The sequence below is a fragment of the Arvicola amphibius genome, chromosome X (assembly GCF_903992535.2).
Source record: "Arvicola amphibius chromosome X, mArvAmp1.2, whole genome shotgun sequence".
NCBI classification, from domain to species: domain Eukaryota; kingdom Metazoa; phylum Chordata; class Mammalia; order Rodentia; family Cricetidae; genus Arvicola; species Arvicola amphibius.
Genome location: NC_052065.1, coordinates 1118461 through 1136221, shown reverse-complemented (window position 1 = coordinate 1136221; position 17761 = coordinate 1118461).

Sequence of the window (17761 nt, the reverse complement as noted above, 5' to 3'; positions counted from 1 at the left end):
TGATGAATTTAAAGAAAATACTCCATAATCTATCCTGTCTTGGTAAATCCAAAATTTTATACCCGACATTCTATCATTTCTATTGAAAACTGCAACTAATACTACTTAGTCTTCAACTCCTTCAAAGGCACCAGAAGGATATAATGTAATTTAAGTAAACAAAAAGTGCATAGCAAATGACTTCTAAAAACTGTAGAAATGACAGAGACATATGACTGATTGGACAATCACCCAAAGTTACTTTGCAATGTTGGGAATGTATCTTTAGCCTACATGCCCATAGTATCTGGCAAACTTTACATTGATGCAGGAAATTTGAAAGACTGTCCTACCTATGTTGGCAGTTTGCCAGTCACTTTACTCTGTGTCCTGCAGAATGTCTGGAATTTTCTTCTGTGAAGCAGAAACCCTTAATGGCTGTCCATCCTTGTTTAGCCAAAGTTCAGTGGTCATTTTTTCTGTGGTTCCTGCATGTCCAGTTTATACAACATACAGCCAATTAGTATAGGCAAAATCAATTTCTTGCCAAAATGTTTAGTATTGCCACAATTACAGCAAATTCCATAAGGAACTTCTTCAGTGCCAATCATCTCGGAAGTAAATTGGTACTGCCAGGAGAAGATGTGTCTTGTTGTCATGAAAATCTTTAAATTAAAAAGCATATTAAATACCATATTTTATAGGTCTTTGAAAGGTGTGAAGAACATCTATCTAAAATATATCTCTGTATAATCTGAAAAGAATACCTAGCCTATCTACAAACTTAGTACAGAGGACTAACTACTGATTTGTATTTCTTTAATTATCCTAAATAGTTCAGCTTTCAAAAACAAGAATTTTACCTTACATGTTTAAATGAACTGCATAGGTACAATACCTTAAAAAGAGCATATATATATATATAATATGTTGGAACAAAACAATCTTAAATTGATATCAACATAGAAAATACTTTAAACAAGAGTAGAAACACATACAATGTGTTATAACAAAAATTACTTTAAATTTATATAAATAGACAAAAATACTTTTAAAAAGATTAAAAACACATATAAAGTGTAACAACTTTGACTTTTGAGTTTGTACTCATATACAAAAAATGCAAGGCAATGCAAAATATCTGAAATTAATAGTTGTCTTTTTATCCTATATTCCCCTAAATATAACAAACATCTATGACCCAGAAAATAATGAAGCACTACCCACACCTCCTTTTCTCTTTGGAATATGGATGCTGTGTTTTTGAAAAATCTTCCTGCTGAATGTGGATAAAGTACTTTTAGAGTCAAAGAGAAAAAGTTTGAGATAATGACTAAATCCTGAGAAGATCAGTTATAGCCTTTGTTGATAAATACCATGTGTCAAGTTTCAGGAGGTCTCCCCTGATCAAACCAGATCCAAATTAACCTGGAATCAGCAAAGCACTAGTAACCTAAAGTAAGGCAACATACATTCAAATGCTTATTTATTTTGGTGGCTAGCTAATTATTCAGTTAATATGATTGGGATGATACATGGACCTTTTTCTTGCTAGGCAAACATACTTTCTTTCAAATACAATACTAAGTATTTCTAGATTCTTAAAACCAGAATAATTATACAACTTCAGCATCAGGTAATAAGTCACTATTCATACAGAAATAAGAAAGGTAAACAGAAAAAGAAAAGAAAACATAAACTAATAAAAAACAAATACAATTTACTGGACATAGAGGAGAAGCTTAAACACTCTGAGGATTTGATGGCAAAGAAAAATAGATAGGAGGCCAGAGAATTGGCTCTGTGTTTAAGAGCCCTTGTTACTATTGCAGATGACTCAGGTTCAATAGCCAGGACTCAAAATATAGCTAACAACTCTATGGCACTACTATCCCAGAGGGTCTACTACTCTCTTCTGCCTATACTGATAAAAAATGTAAGTAGCGTCAATAAGTACTTCATGCAGTCTTTCTATACTTACAAAATAAATACACAAATCTGTCAATCAGACAGAAACCTAAGAGAATTAAAAGACTTAATGGAAGTAATGAACCAAATGGACTTAATAGACATCTATAGAACGTTCCACCCAAATATTAGTAACCACCTGTGTCTTATCGGATCACCATGGATTAAAATTAGAATTCAACAACAATGCTACCCCAGAAAGCCTACAAACTCATGGAAACTGAACAGTCAACTACTGAACGTCACCTGGGTCAAGGAAGAAATAAAGAAAGAAATTAAAGTCTTCCTTGAATTTAATGAAAATAAAGACACAACATACTCAAACCTATGGGACACAATGAAAGCAGTGCTAAGAGGAAAGTACATAGCACTAAGTGCCCACTTAAAGAAAACAGAGAAAGCACTCATTGGAGACTTAACAGAACACCTGAAAGCTCTAGAAAAAAAGAAGCAGACTCACCTAGGAGGAGTAGAAGACAGGAAATAATCAAACTGAGGGCAGAAATCAACAAAATAGAAACACAGAAAACAATCCAAAGAATCAATGAAACAAAAAGCTGCTTCTTGGAGAAAATCAACAAGATTGACAAATCTCTAGCCAAACTAATCAAATGGCAGAGAGAGAACATGCAAATTAATAAGATCAGAAATGAAAAGGGGGACATAACCACAGACACAGAGGAAATTCAGAGAATCATTAGATCTTACTACAAAAGCATGTATGCCACAAAATTGGAAAATGTAAAAGAAATGGACATTTTTTTAGATAAGTACTATATACCAAAGTTAAACCAGGACCAGGTGAACAATCTAAATAGTCCTGTTAGTCGCGAAGAATTAGAAACTGTTCTCAAAAACCTCCCTACCAAGAAAGCCCAGGACCAGATGGTTTCAATACAAAATTCTACCAGAACTTCCAAGAAGATTTAATACCTATACTCCGTAAGGTACTTCATAATATAGAAACAGAAGAGTCATTGCCAAATTCCTTTTATGAAGCTATAGTTACCATGATACCTAACCACACAAAGACTCAACCAAGAAAGAGAATTACAGGCCAATCTCACTCATGAACATTGATGCAAAAATTCTCAAAAAAATACTGGCAAACCGAATCCAAGAACACATTAGAAAAATTATCCACTATGATCAAGTAGGCTTCATCCCAGAGATGCAGGGCTGGTTCAACATACGAAAATCTATCAACGTAATCCATCATATATGATCATCTCATTAGACGCTGAAAAAGCATTTGACAAAATTCAACACCCCTTTATGATAAAGGTCTTGGAGATATTAGGGATACAAGGGTCATTCGTAAATATAATAAAGGCTACTTACAGCAAGCCGACAGCTAACATCAAATTAAACGGAGAAAAACTCAAGGCCATCCCACTAAATTCAGGAACACAAGAAGGCTGTCCACTCTCTCCTTATCTCTTCAATATGGTGGTTGAGGTTCTAGCAATAGCAATAAGACAACATAAGGGAATCAAGGGGATTCGAATTGGAAAGGAAGTTAAACTTTCGTTATTTGCAGATGATATGATAGTGTACATAAGCGACCCAAAAAACTGCTCCAAGAAAATCCTACAGCTGATAAACTCCTTCAGTAACGTGGCAGGATACAATATCAACTCCAAAAAATCAGTTTCCCTCCTATACACAAAGGATAAAGAAGCAGAGAGGGAAATCAGAGAAGTAACACCTTTCACGATAGCCACAAATAGCATAAAATATCTTGGGGTAACTCTAACAAAGGAAGTGAACGATCTATTTGGCAAGAACTTTAAGTCTTTGAAGAAAGAAATTGAAGAGGATACCAGAAAATGGAAGGATCTCCCTTGCTTGTGGATGGGGAGGATTAACATAGTAAAAATGGCAATTCTATCAAAGACAATCTATAGATTCAATGCAATCCCCTTAAAGATCCCATCAAAATTCTCCGCAGATCTTGAAAGGACAATAATCAACTTTATATGGAAAAACAAGTAATCCAGGATAGCCAAAACAATCTTATACAATAAAGGAACTTCTGGAGCATTACCATCCCTGACTTCAAACTCTATTACAGAGCTACAGTATTGAAAACAGCTTGGTATTGGCATAAAAACAGAGAAGTCGACCGATGGAATTGAATAGAAGACCCGGATCTTAACCCACAAACCTACGAACACCTGATTTTTGATAAAGGAGCTAAAAGTACTCAATGGAAGAAAGAAAGCATCTTCAACAAATGGTGCTGGCATAACTGGATGTCAACCTGTAGAAGAATGAAAGTAGATACATATCTATCACCATGCACAAAACTCAAGTCCAAATGGATTAAAGACTTCAATATCAATCTGAACACACTGAACCTGTTAGAGGAGAAAGTGGGAAGTACTCTACAACATTTGGGCACAGGAGACTGCTTCCTACGTATAACCCCAGCAGCACAGACATTAAGGGCAACATTGAATAAATGGGACCTCCTGAAGCTGAGCAGCTTCTGTAAAGCAAAGGACACTGTCACTAAGACACAAAGGCAGCCTACTGACTGGGAAAAATGTTCACCAATCCTGCAACTGACGAAGGTCTGATCTCTAAAATATATAAGGAACTCAAGAGACCAGTCTTTAAAATGCTAATTAACCCAATTAAAAAATGGGGCTCTGAACTGAACAGAGAATTCTCAACAGAAGAAGTTCAAATGGCCAAAAGACACTTAAGGTCATGCTCAACCTCCTTAGCTATCAGAGAAATGCAAATCAAAACAACTTTGAGATACCATCTTACACCTGTCACTTTGGCTAAAATCAAAAACACCAATGATAGCCTTTGCTGGAGAGGTTGTGGAGTAAGGGGTACACTCATCCATTGCTGGTGGGAATGCACACTTGTGCAACCACTTTGGAAAGCAGTGTGGTGGTTTCTCAGGAAATTCAGGATCAACCTACCCCAGGACCCAGCAATTCCACTTTTGGGAATTTACCCAAGAGATACCCTATCATATTACAAAAGCATTTGTTCAACTATGTTCATAGCAGCATTATTTGTAATAGCCAGAACCTGGAAACAACCTAGATGTCCTTTAGTGGAAGAATGGATGAAGAAACTGTGGAATATATACATATTAAAGTACTACTCAGTGATTAAAAAACAATGACATCTTGAATTTTGCATGCAAATGGATGGAAATAGAAAACACTATTCTGAGTGAGGTAACCCAGATCCAAAAAGATGAACATGGGATGTACTCACTCATAATCATTTTCTAACCTTAATTAAAGGACATCAAGCCTTTAATTCGTGATCCTTGAGAACATAAGAAGGTGAACCCAAAGAAAAACATATAGTTATCCTCCTGGATATTGGAAGTAGACAAGATTGCTGGGCAAAAATTGGGAACTTGGGGGTGGGGTGGGATGGGGGCAAGGGGAGATGGGGAGAGAAAAGCATGAAGGGGAGGATTGGGAGAGCTTGGTGGAATGGGATACTTGTGATATAGGAAGGGTGGATATGGGAGCATATATCTTAATTAAGGGAGCCATCTTAGGGTTGTCAAGAGACTTGAATCTAGAGGGGTTCCCAGGTATCCAGGGAGATGCCACCAGCTAGTTCCTTGGGCAGCTGAGGAAAGGGAGCTGGAGAATTCCAGATCCTATAGCCATACTGATGAATATCTTGCATATCACCATAGACCCTCCATCTGGCGATGGATGGAGATAGAGACAGAGCCCCACACTGCATCACCAGACTAAGCTCCCAATGTCCTGATGAGAAGCAGAAGGAGGGAGAACATGAGAAAGAAAGTCAGGACCGTGATGGGTGCATTCACCCACTGAGATGGTGGGACAGAACTAAAGGGAGATCACCAAGTCCAGTTGGAATGAGACTGATGGAACATGCAACCAAACCGGACTCTCTGAATGTGGCTGACGGTGGAGGCTGACTGAGAAGCCAAGGACAATGGCGATGGGCTTGGATTCTTTGGCGTGGATGGGCTCTGTGTGGGCCTTGTCATTTTGGTTGCTCACGTTCCTGGACCTCGGGGGAGTTGGGAGGACCTTGGACTTAACATAGTGTAGGGAACCCTGATGGCTCTTTGGCCTGGAGAGGGATGGAGTGGGGTTATGGGTGGAAAGGAGAAGAGGGAAGGGGGAGGAGATGGAAATTTTTAATTAAAAATAAATGAGGAAAACCCAAAAACACTAATGATAGCATTTGCTGGAGAGGTTGTGGAGTAAGGGGTACACTCATCCACTGCTGGTGGGAATGAAAACTTGTGCAACCACTTTGGAAAGCAGTGTGGTGGTTTCTCAGGAAATTAGAAATCAACCTACCCCAGGATCCAGCAATACCACTCTTGGGAATATACCCAAGAGATGCCCTAGCATACTACAAAAGCATTTGATCAACTATGTTCATAGCAGCATTATTTGTATTAGCCAGAACCTGGAAACAACCTAGATGTCCTTCAATGGAAGAATGGATACAGAAAGTGTGGAATATATACACATTAGAGTAATACTCAGTGGTAAAAAACAATGACATCATGAACTTTGCATGCAAATGGATGGAAATAGAAAACACTATTCTGAGTGAGGTAACCCAGACCCACAAGGATGAATTTGGTATGTACTTGCCGTGGACCGACTCTCTTGGAGATCGAAGACCGAGGGAGAACAAGGGTGAAGGCTAGGAGAACCCGGGATTCAGCGAATGACAGACACAACTCTAATGAGTTTTGAATCTGCTGCAAATTTACTAAAATTCAAGCATCACTGTATGAGATTACAGAAGGAAGTTGGCAGACACAAAAGCTTACATTTAAAAAATGATTACAGGCAATTGATTGTTTTCAGTATGTCTTGTGGTTAGGGCCAGGTGGGCAGAGCTTTTCTTTGAAATTCGTCTCACACCATTAACCAACTGCTAACTTTCTCATGGCCCTAAACCGTATCTGTTCTCATGGTAACCCAAACACTATTCTTTATGATTCCACCCCCAGGACTTGCTCCAATATTGAATGGCTGGTTTCATATTGTCAAGAATAGCCTGCTTTTCTTTCCTACCTAAAATGCACCAGGGGTTTCTCATTCTTGCTAGCCTCTCCATAGATGGTAACTCATGTCCCTCCATACGCATTCCTTCATAATTTACTCATCTTCTCCTATCATGAGCTCTTCCTGTTCTAGGGTATCCATAAGTTCCCCCAGAGAGTGCGCCAGAGTCTAAATCATAATATTAATTGCCTGAATCAAGGGAGGGAATTGACGCATCAGTTCCTCCGTATTCAAGGAGCTATTGGAATGTTTGCTGGTTCCTTGAAGAGATTAAGTTTTATGCAAGAGAAAAATAGGAAAGAGAAAGAAAATAGCAGAGCCAATGCAAAGAGCCATCACCAGGAACTAAGTGAACGGGATCGTTGAGGCCAATCAGGCACCACAACTCAAGCAGACTGCCAGGGAGCTGCCGGGGGCCAAGCTCAGGGAAGCACGAGCCCCTCATTTTGAAACGGCCACCACCTGAGAGGCACTTTGCCACACAGGCGAGGCAGCCATAGATGTGGCATGTACTCACTCATCAGTGGATCCTAGACATAAATAAAGGACAGTGAGCCTATAATTCGTTATCCTAGAGAAGCTAAATAAGAAGATGAACCCAAAGGAAAACATATAGTTATCCTCCTGGATATTAGAAGTAGACTAGATTACAAGGGAAAAATTGGGATCTTGGGGGTGGGGGTGGGGTGGCAGTAAGGGGTGATGGGGAGATGTGGATAGAAAAGGGAGGAGGGGAGGATGGGGAGACCCTGGGGGAATGGGATGGTTGGGATGGAGGAAGGGTGGATAAGGGTGCAGGGAAGAAGATATATTAATTAAGGGAGCCATGTTAGGGTTAGCAAGAGACTTCACTCTAGAGGGGGTCCTAGGTATCCATGGAGATGTCCCCAGCTAGTTCCTTGGGCAGCTGAGGAGAGGGAGCCTGAAATGGCCCTTTCCTACAGCCATACTGATGAATATCTTGCATATCACCATAGAAGCTTCATCTGGCGATGGATGGAGATAGAGACAGAGACCCACACTGGAGTGCAGGACTGAGCTCCCAAGGCCCAAATGAGGAGCTGAAAAGGGGAGAACATAAGCAAGGAAGTCAGAACCATGAGGAGTGCGCCCACCCACTGAGACTGCAGGGCTGGTCTAATGGGAGCTCACCAAGGCCAGCTCGACCTGGACTGAAAAAGCATGGGATCAAACCTGATCCTCTGGACATGGCGGGCAATGAGGGCTGACTGAGAAGCCAATGTCAATGGCACTGGGTTTTGATCCTACCGCATATACTGGCTTTTGGGGAGTCTAGTCTGTTTAGATGCACACCTTCCTGGACCTAGATGGAGTGGGTTGGACCTTGGACTTCCCGCAGGGCAGGGACCCCTGACTGCTCCTTGGACTGGAGAGGGAGGGGGAGGGGAGTGGAGGGAGGGGAGGGAAATAGGAGGTGAGGAGGAGGTGGAAATTTTTAATAATAATAATAATAATAATAATAGCCCAACTGGAGAAGCTTTTCAGAGAAGAAAAAGCATGTCTCTATCTAGAGGTACAGTCTATTCATTCCTATGAGATTTTTCTTTCTAAAGAGGTAAACTTATAATTATTTAGGACTTGTAAATAAAACTAAGAAATAGACTCAAATCATTTATATCAAGAAAGTTCAGTGATCCAATTCCAATGATCAGTAAAGAGATCAGTGTCTGAACTGAATTTCAGATCCTACCCTCAGTTAAAGTACTTAGACAAGGATGCTCATTTAGGAGGTAATAAGATACTAGCATTCCCTTCTGGCAATTCCAGGGCTCAGAACCAGGGACATTTCTGGAACTTCAGATTTTATATTTCCTCCCCTGAGCTGCCTCTCTTATTTCTATCTCATGTCCATAACATTTCACACTTTTGAAGAGGTAACCCCAACTGCCATTTAGGGATTTAAAGCAACGACTGAATATGACACCTTATTGATGAGTGGATTAGCTGATGTGGTACCTTGGTTACACATTCAGTGGTCCTTAGCAGAAGACTTTGGAAATGACTTACTGTTAATGGAGACTGCACATTAGTTTTCCGGCCACCCAGACCTGAATAATCACACAGAAACTATGTTAATTGCAACAATGTTTGGCTAATCACTCAAATATATTCCAGGCTAACTCATATCTTAAATTAACCTATTTCTATTAATCTGTGTATCGCCATAAGGCTATGGCTTAACAGTAAGGTTCTGGTGTCTATCTCCTTTGGCAATTACATGATGTCTCTTTCTCTCCTCCTACTCTCTCTCTATTTCTCTGTGTTAGATTTCCTGACTGGCTTTATTCTTCCCTGACATAGGCCAAAGCAGCTTCTTTATTAACCAATAGTAATAAAAAAATTCACAGCATACAGAGGGGAATCCCACATCATCTCCCCTTATCTTTCTAAATAAAAAGGAAAGTTTTAACTTTAACAGAGTAACATGACATATAACAAAGCAGGTATCAAGAAAGAATTACATATACAACATTTAATTTATTTGCATCTGGCAAAATTAAAGAAGTATTCTATCAACTATTTCATCTTCGTGAGTCTAAAGTTTTATATCTAATTTTATCTTTTATCATAACTAAGGAAAACTATAATTATATCTATCTTCAACGCCATCAAAAACTCCAGAAGGATATAATACTACCCAAGTAAACAGGAATTGCATAGTAAACAACGTTCAAAACTCTAGAATTGACAGAGACATCTCTCTGCCTGGACAGTCACCCAAGTTCTCCTGTAATGTTGGGGCATCCATCTTCAGCCTACAGGCCCACAGAAACTGGCAGACTTTTTATGAAGCAGGAAATTTGAAAGACTGTTTCACCTATATTGGCAGTTTGTCAGTCACTTTCTTCTGTGTCATGCAGTATGTATGGCAGAATCTTTCATAAAACAGGAACCCTGAAAGAATATATCACCTTTTTTGGCAAGTTCAGCAGTCATTTTTCTGTGGGTCCTGCATGTTCAGTTCATACAGCATATCATCAAACAGTCCAGGCAAGAGCAGTTTCTTGCCCAAATTTCTAGCCTTGTCACATTAAGGCAAATTTCATAGTGAGTTTCTTTAATGTCCATCAACCTCACTGACATAATTGGTGCTTCCAGAAGCATACATGTTTCACTGTCAAGAAAAGACTAAGTTCATAAACATTTTAAATACCATATTTTGTAGATCTTTGAAGATTATCTATCTGGCTGAAATATATCTATGTATATCTATAAAACCTAATATGACTACAAGTTTGATTATTATAAACAATTATGTATTAAACCATAATTTTAAATATGCATTACATTTTTCTTTTTTTTTGGGTTTTTCGAGACAGGGTCTCTCTGCAGCTTTTTTAGAGCCTGTCCTGGAACTAGCTCTTGTAGACCAGGCTGGCCTCGAACTCACAGAGATCCTCCTGCCTCTGCCTCCCGAGTGCTGGGATTAAAGGCATGCGCCACCACCGCCCGGCTATGCATTACATTTTTAAATGAGCTGTATAAACATCATACCTTAAACAAAAGCAGAAATATATACAGTATAACAAAATCAACCTTAAATTTATATCAATAAACCAAAGTCCTTACCAATGTAAACTATTCATTTCTATATCATATCCTCCTTTAAATGAAAACAAACATTTAGAAACAATGATTTGGGGCATCCAGACATAGTTTTCTCCAAATTTCTTCCTGCTGTTTATTGAGTGAAGTATTTTTATGGTCCACAAAGACCTTTTGGGGGTCTTGCTCCATCAAATCACATTATCCAGGATGAAATCCTGAAATCCTCAGGTTCTCATCTTCTGTGGAAACAAATGTAGAATCTCTTTTCCCAAGTAACATACCCTAAGACTCAAATTTTGAAGTCAAGTTGCTATATATATATATATATATATGCTTAGCTTAGCAGCCCCAAGAATCAAGTGCCTTTCTACAGTCAAAAAAAAAAAAAAAACCCACAGCTCTCTCTTCCTGTCCCTTCCCAGCTTGCACCCAGAACCCCCCTCCCGCCTCATCCTCCCGTCTTTGGGGGGCCACAAAATCCCACAACTCAGCCTGTTTGGGCGCCAGGGACCTGGAATTGAGTGCACCCAGGCCAGTGGGAGGTCCCCTCCTTCATTAGCCTGCCTACAGCAATGTAGGCCCTTTGTCAGTGAGCTGCTTGGCCTGCAAGGAGACCTGACAGTCTGCCAGAAGATCCGGCATTCATTGGGGTGAGTGAATTGAATTCATTGGGGTGAATTGAACTTCTAAAAGAAGACCCAAAGGGGATTATTCAGAGGAAGAAATGGGCAGGCGCCAATGCAAGAATTCCTCCAACAATTTGAAAAATAACATGAAAGCACCAGAACCCAGCAAACTTACAACAGGAGGACGTGAACACACTAATCAAGAAGAAGTAGAAAAAATTGACTTTATGAAAGTAATAGAGTCCCTTAAACAGGAGGTGAAAAACTCCCTTAAGGAAATGGACGAGAAGAATAACAAAAAGTTTGAAGAATTGAGTAAATCCGTAAACGATATCCTAGGAAACCAAGAAAAAAACAATCAAACAGATAATGGAAACAGTGCAAGACTTGAAAACTGAAATGGAGGCAAGGAAGAAAACACAACCCAAGGGCCAGCTGGATATGGAAAATCTATGTAAATGAACAGAGACTACAGAAACAAGCATAACCAACAGAATACAACAGATAGAAGAAAGAATCTCAGATTCTGAAGATACCATAGAGAAAATAAATGCACTGATCAAAGAAAACAGCAAATCCAACAAATCCTCATCACAAAACATTCAGGAAATCTGGGACACAATAAAAAGACCAAACCTAAGAAGAAGGCGTAGAAGAAGGAGAAGAAATACAGCTCAATGGTTCAGAAAATATATTTAGTAAAATTATAGAAGAAAACTTCCCAAACCTAAAAAAAGATATTCCTATTAAGGTTCAAGAAGCTTACAGAACACCAAGTAGACTGGATCAAAAAAAAAAAAATCCCCTCGCCATATTATAATCAAAACACAAAACATACAAAATAAAGAAAGAATATTAAGAGCTGCAAAGGAAAAATGTCAAGTAACATATAAAGGTAAACCTATCAGACTAACACCTGACTTCTCTATGGAAACCATGAAAGCCAGAAGGTCCTGGATAGATGTTTTGCAGAAACTAAGAGACCATGGATGCAAGCCCAGATTACTATACCCAGCCAAGCTTTCATTCACTATAAATGGAGAAAACAAAATATTCCAGGATAAAAACAAATTTAAACAATACATAGCCACAAATCCAGCCTTACAGAAAGTAATAGAAGGGAATTCACAAACAAAGGAGTCCAGCATTGCCCAAAATAACTCAGACATCTAGCGACCCTTCACCAGCAAATCTCAAAGAAAGGAAACACACAATCTCTACTACCAAATAAAAAATGACAACCGGAGTTAACATCCACTGGTCATTAATATCACTTAATATCAATGGACTCAATTCACCTATAAAAAGGCACAGGCTAAGAGATTGGATACGAAAACAGGATCCAACATTCTGCAATCAGGGAAATGCAAAGCAAAACAACGCTGAGATACCATCTTACACCTGTCAGAATGGCTAAAATCAAAAACACCAATGATAGCCTTTGCTGGAGAGGATGTGGAGTAAGGGGTACACTCATCCATTGCTGGTGGGAATGCAAACTTGTGCAACCGCTTTGGAAAGCAGTGTGGAGGTTTCTCAGGAAATTTGGGATCAACCTACCCCAGGACCCAGCAATCCCACTTTTGGGAATTTACCCAAGAGATGCCCAATCATATTACAAAAGCATTTGTTCAACTATGTTTATAGCAGCATTATTTGTAATAGCCAGAACCTGGAAACAACCTAGATGCCCTTCAGTGGAAGAATGGTTGAAGAAAGTGTGGAATATATACATGCTAGAATACTACTCAGCGGTAAAAAACAATGACATCTTGAATTTTGCATGCAAATGGAGGGAAATAGAAAACACCATCCTGAGTGAGGTAACCCAGGCCCAAAAAGATGAACATAGGATGTACTCACTCATAATTGGGTTCTAGCCATAAATAAAGGACATCGAGCCTATAATTCGTAAAAATCCTAGAGAAGCTATATAAGAAGGTGAACCCAAAGAAAAACATATAGTTATCCTCCTGGATACTGGAAGTAGACAAGATTGCCGGACAAAAAATGGGAACATAGGGGTGGGGTGGGATGGGGGAGGGGGGATGGGGTGAGAAAAGTGTGAAGTGGAGGATGGGAAGAGCTTGGGGGAATAGGATGGTTGGGATATAGGAAGGGTGGATATGGGAACAAGGAATTATATATCTTAGTTAAGGGAGCCATTCTAGGGTTGGCAGAGGCTTGACTCTAGAGGGGTTTCCAGGTGTCCAGGAAGACACCCCCAGCTAGGTCCTTGGGCAGCTGAGGAGAGGGTGCCAGAAATGTCCAGATCCTATTGCCATACTCACGAATATCTTGCATATCACCATAGAACCTTCACCTGGCATTGGATGGAGAAAATGACAGAGCCCCACATAGGAGCACCGGACTGAGCTCCCAAGGTCCCGATGAGGAGCAAAAGGAGGGAGATCATGAGCAAGGATGTCAGGACCGTGAGGAGTGCATTTACCCATTGAGACGGTGGGACAGATCTAACGGGAGACCACCAAGTCCAGTTGGAATGGAACTGATGGAACAGGGGACCAAACCGGGCTCTCTGAATGTGGCTGACGGTGGAGGAGGACTGAGAAACCAAGGACAACGGCAATGAATGTGAACTCTACTGCATGGACGGGCTCACTGTGAGCCTTAACCATCACCTGGCGATGGATGGAGATAGAGACAGAGCCCCACATTGGAGCACCGGACTGAGCTCCCAAAGTTCTGATGAGGAGCGGATGGAGAGAGATCATGAGAAAGAAAGTCAGAACCATGAGGGATGCGTTCACCCACTGAGACGGCAGGACAGAACTAATGGGAGACCACCAAGTCCACTTGGAATGGGACTGATGGAACATGCGACCAAATCGGACTCTCTGAGGGTGGCTGATGGTGGAGGCTGACCGAGGAGCCAAGGACAATGGCGATGGGCTTGGTCTCTACAACATGGACGGGCTCTGTGTGAGCCTTGTCAGTTTGGTTGCTCACCTTCCTGGACCTGGGGGGAGTTGGGAGGACCTTGGACTCAACATAGTGTAGAGAACCCTGATGGCTGTTTGGCCTCAAGAGGGAGGGAGTGGGGGTGTGGGTGGAGGGGAGGGGAGGGAAGGGGGAGGAGGAGGGGAGGAGATGGCAATTTTTAATAAAAAAATAAATAAACTGGAAAAAAAGATTCAATGGTGAATGAAGGAATGCTTCATAAACAAAATATATAATCATTCCAGAAAGAGTTAGGACAAGAATGGAAAAGGCCATAAATTCTTTTTTCCATGTCTTTTTATGTGACTGTGACCAGAAGGCATGGCTCAGATTTAGAGTGTGTCCACACCTCAAATAATTTAATCACAAAATCACTTACGTGTATCCAACTGCTTCAGTTTAACTTTTGTATTATAATACAATTCTGATTTTTTCCTTTTGACAGGCATGGTATCACAGGTAGGTAGAAGCAGATATTTCTCTGTGTGTTCAAGGTCAGTCAAAGCCACATGGTGAGACCTTATCTCAAAGTTAAAACAAATAATTACACGTGTTTTATTTTTATTGAGCTCTACATTTTTCCTGCTCCCCTCCCAAACTCACCCCTCACCTTCAACCCTGACCCCAAGGTCCCCATGCTCCTAATTTATTCAGGAGATATTGTATTTTCCTACTTCCCATGTAGACTGGATAGATGATTGTCTCTCTTTGGGTCCTCATTGTTGTCTATGTTCTCTGGGATTGAGTTTTGTAGACTGGTTTTCTTTGCTTTATGTTTAAAAACCACCTATTAGTGAGTACATGTGAAAATTGCCTTTCTGTATCTGGGTGACCACACTCAAAATGACGTGCTCTAGCTCCATCCATTTGTCTGCAAAATTCAAGATGTCACTTTTATTTTCTCCTGTGTAGTTCTCCATTGTGTAAATGTACTACATTTTCCTTATCCATTCTTTGGTCAAGGAGCATTTAGCTTTTTTCCAGGTTCTTTCTATGACAAAAAATGCTGCTATGAACATAGTTGAGAACATGTCTTTGTGGGATGATTGAGCATCCTTTGGATATATACCCAAAAGTGGTATTACCACTTTTACCAGATCTTGAGGAAGGTTGTTTTCCAATTTTCTGAGAAAATCCCACACTGACATCCAAAAGGGTTATACCACCTTGCATTCCCACCAGCAATGCAGAAGTGTTCCCTTTACTCCACAACATCTCCAGCATAAGTTGTCATCAGAGTTTTTGATCTTGGCCATTCTTATAGGTATAAGATGGAATCTCAGTGTTTTGATTTGCATTTCTCTGATGACTAAGGATGTTGAACATTTCCTTAAGTGTCTTTCAACCATTTTAGATTCCTCTGCTGAGAATTCTATTTAGGTCTATACTCCATTTTTATGGGATTATGTGTTCTTTTGATGACCTATTTCTTGAGTTCTTTGTATATTTTGGAGATCAGACCTCGGTCTGATGTGGAGTTAGTAAGATCTTTTCCTATTCTGTAGGCTGTGGTTTTGTCTTATTGACCATGTCCTTTGCTTTACAGAACCTTTTCGGTTTCAAGAGTTCTCATTTATTAATTGTTTCTCTCAGTGTCTGTGCTGCTAGGGTTATATTTAGGAAGTGGTCTCCTATGCCAATGTGTTCAAGTGTACTTCCCACTTTCTCTTCTATAAGGTTCAGTGCCCTTGAATTTATGTTGAAGTCTTTGATCCATTTGGACTTGAGTTTTGTGCATGGTGATAGACATGGATCTATTTCCATTCTTCTACATGTTGATATCCAGTTGTGTCAGCACCATTTGCTAAATATGCTTTCTTTTTTTCCATTTGATTTTTTTTGCATCTTTGTCAAAATCAGGTGTTCAAAGATATGTGGATTAATATCTAGGGCCTTGATTCTGTTTTATTGGTCCTTTGTCTGTTCTTATGACAATACCAGGCTGTTTTCAGTGCTGTAGCTCTGTAGTACAGTTTGAAATTAGGGGATATGATGCCTCCAGAAGTTCTTTTATTGGGTTTTCTGCCTTTCCATATGAAGCTGAGTACAGTTCTTTCAAGGTTGGTGAACAATTTTGCTGGAATATTGATAGGCATAGCATTAAATCTGTAGATTCCTTTTGGTAAGATTGCCACTATGTTAATCCTACCTACCAGAGAACACAAGAGATCTTTCCTCTCTTTGGTGTCTTCTTCAATTTCTTTCTTCAAAGTTTCAAAGTTCTTGTCATACGAGACTTCCTCTTGTTTGGTTAGAGTAACTCTGAGATATTTTATGTGATTTTTGGCTGTTATGAAGTATGATGTTTCTCTGATTTCTTTCTCAGTCCTTTTATCATCTGAGTACAGGAGGGCTACTGATTTTTTTGAGTTAATCTTGTGTCCTGCTTCATTACTGAAAGTGTTTATGAGTTCTAGAAGTTCCTCGGTAGAATTTTTGGGGTCGCTTATGTACACTGTCATGTCATCAGCAAATAGTGAGAGTTTGATTTCTTCTTTTCTGATTTGTATCCCTTCATCTCCTTTTGGTGTCTTATTGCTCTAGCTGAAACCTCAAGAACTATATTAAATAGGTATGGAGAGAGTGGACAACCTTGTCTTGTTACTGATTTCAATAGGATCACTTTAACTTTCTCTCCATTTAGTTTGAAGTTGGCTGTTGGCTTGCTTTATATTGCTTTTATTTTGTATAGGTATGTTCCTTGTATCACTTCTCTCTCCAAGACCTTTGTCATGAAGTGATTTTGTATTTTCTCAAAAGCTTTTTTGGTATCTAATGAGTTTATCATATGGTTTTTATTTTTCAGTTTGACTGTATGGTGGACTTCATTGACAGATTTTTGTATGTGGAATCATCCCTGCATCTCTGGGATAAAGCCAACTTGATCATGGTGGATGATACTTCTGACGTGTTCTTTGATCTGATTTTCCAGTATTTTATTGAATATTTTTACATCAATGTTCATTAGTAAGACTGGTCTGTAATTCTCTTTATTAGTAATGTCTTTCTGTGGTTTGGGTATCAGGGTAGTTGTCACCTTATAAATCCAGTTTAGCAATGTTCTTTCTGTTTCTATTGTGTCAAATAATTTGAGGAGTATTGGTATTAGTTCTTCTTTGAAAATCTTGTAGAATTTTGAGCTGAAACCATCTGGTCCTGAGCTTTTTTGTTGTGAGGCTTTTGGTGACTGCTTCTATTTCTTCAGCAGTTATAGGTCTGTTTAATTTTCATATCTGGTCTTGATTTAATTCCTTTATTATATCCTAGGCGCCTAAGATTATCTCTTCCATCTCTTGTATTCTGCTGTTTATGCTTGTGTTTGTGGTTCTTGATCATTTTCTCATGATGTTTGTTTCTATATATCCCTCAGCTTGTGTTTTATTTATTGTCTTTCTCTCAGTTTTCAAGTCTTGAATAGTTTCATTTATATGTTTGATTGCTTTTTCTTGATTTTCTTTAAGGGATTTGCTGATGTCTTCGATTTTCTTTTGTCTTTTGCTCTATTTCTTTGAGGGAATTTCTCATTTCCTCTTTAAGTTTCAAACATTCTCCTGAAGTTATTTTTAGGTCATTTTCTTCTGTTTCATTAATATTTGGTTGCTCAAGTCT